General features: G+C 36.8%; 1 non-coding gene across 1 annotated transcript; it reads left to right on the forward strand.

Moving 5' to 3' along the window:
* Positions 1-1,434: 1,434 nt before the first annotated feature.
* On the forward strand, positions 1,435-1,541 carry LOC139846049 (small nucleolar RNA R71). Its single transcript, XR_011758795.1, has one exon. It is a non-coding gene; the product is annotated as a small nucleolar RNA R71 (small nucleolar RNA).
* The last annotated feature ends 284 nt before the right edge of the window (positions 1,542-1,825 follow it).

The following is a 1,825-nucleotide window of genomic DNA, read 5'->3' on the forward strand; positions in this document are numbered from 1 at the left end:
CTTCTTGTTTTATCACACATGCTTTTTTTTCTTTCAAAAATGGTTGCTTTTCTGAACTGTTTACTAATATTTGAAAAAGAGACTTTTACCCTAATCATGCATTTTTTATTAACGAGTTATGCACTAACCCGAACCCCTAATTTAACGTTAAGTGGGGTTAAACTTCCCCACACTTAGCTGACGACATGTGAAGTCAGTAGAATAAGTTCCAAGAATTAAAATAGTGAGCCAGTTATTTACATCTCGGGTGGTATATATTATATCAATGAGTTTAAAGTTTAGACCCACCCGATCGTCACTACTTAATTCTTTTTTAAGTGTAGCTTTTAGTAAATGGATATGTCTCTTTTCTGATTCTTGGTCAAATGGATCGATATACACCGACATACATATTTCTATAGGGTGGACAATTCCTAACATTTCCTTCCGTTTATTCTCGGGATCAAAGTTTTCACCTCTATTACCCAATTGGGTGAAATCCGAGGTGTCATTATCTATTACAGCTCGTAGTTTATTTTCGGTAGATGACTCGTCTATTGAGAATATTGGGTTGGAAGGTTGTGTAATGGTGAAGTTCGGTTTGGCCTCGGGGGTAAAATTTTCAACGTTATCGTTTTCCCAAGAGTACCAATTTGTCACCCTTACTTCTTCTTCATCATCCATTGATGGATTGATGATTTCGTCGGTAGAGGCTAATGTGTCATTATGTTGTGAAATTGGTAAGACTGAATAAAAAGTATCATCGGGATAGTTGGTGATTTCGGAGCTCTCGAATTCATCAAAATTCGATGATATGAGATTTTCTTGTACAATACTCCTCAGATCAACAGGTGTGTAGTCTGATAGAGTTTCAGGTTGCCGGTTTACAAACTCTCTCATTTGTTCATTTTGAGCATTGAGTTCTTCGAGTTTGATTTTCATATTGTCTAATAAATTTTCAGACACGTAATTTTCCTCGTCTACTGGTTGTTGAGTTTGGAAATATTCTTGGGAATAATCCTGGTTTTGATTGTAAATCGGTCTTGGCGGTTGATAATTATTCTGATAATTATTTCCAGGCCTTTGGTTTATGTATGAAATATTCTCTCTTTGTTCTATTGTTAGCTCAATACTGAGACAATCTTTTGTCAAATGTGGTCCTCCACACTGCTCACAACTAATTCGTATTGAGTGGATAACTTTAGTCATCTTTTCCATTCGTCTCTCGACAGCGTCTATCTTTGCGGAAATGGAATCTAAGTCATGGCTAGAATCGGCTCTAGCTGCTTTAGATGATCTTGCCACTCATGTGAGTGGGAAGCAGTGTTATCAATAATTTTGTAAGCATCAGTTTCGGTTTTCTTCATAATAGAACCACCAGCTGCTATATCGATGTCTTTCCTTGTAGTGATGTCGCATCCTTGGTAGAATATTTGTACTATTTGACAGGTGTCTAAACCATGTTGCGGACATCCTCTCAATAACTTTCCAAATCTTGTCCATGCCTCAAATAAAGTTTCATTTGGTTTCTGTGTGAACGTAACAATTTCTCCTTGAAGTCTTACGGCTTTAGATGCCGGAAAGAATTGTTTAAGAAATTTTTCTACTAAAACGTCTCATGTATCAATCGCCCCTTCAGGTAACGATTCCAACCAATCTTTGGCTTCTCCCTTTAAAGTCAAGGGAAATAACATGAGATATATCTGTTCATCTTCAACTTCTCGGATTTTAAATAGAGTGCAGATCCTATTAAAGGTACGAAGATGTTCATTTGAATCTTCCTTCGGCGCACCACTAAATTGGCATTGATTAGTCACCATGTGTAGAATTTGTCCTCTGATTTCAT

Source organism: Rutidosis leptorrhynchoides, chromosome 4 (genome assembly GCF_046630445.1).
Source record: "Rutidosis leptorrhynchoides isolate AG116_Rl617_1_P2 chromosome 4, CSIRO_AGI_Rlap_v1, whole genome shotgun sequence".
NCBI classification, from domain to species: domain Eukaryota; kingdom Viridiplantae; phylum Streptophyta; class Magnoliopsida; order Asterales; family Asteraceae; genus Rutidosis; species Rutidosis leptorrhynchoides.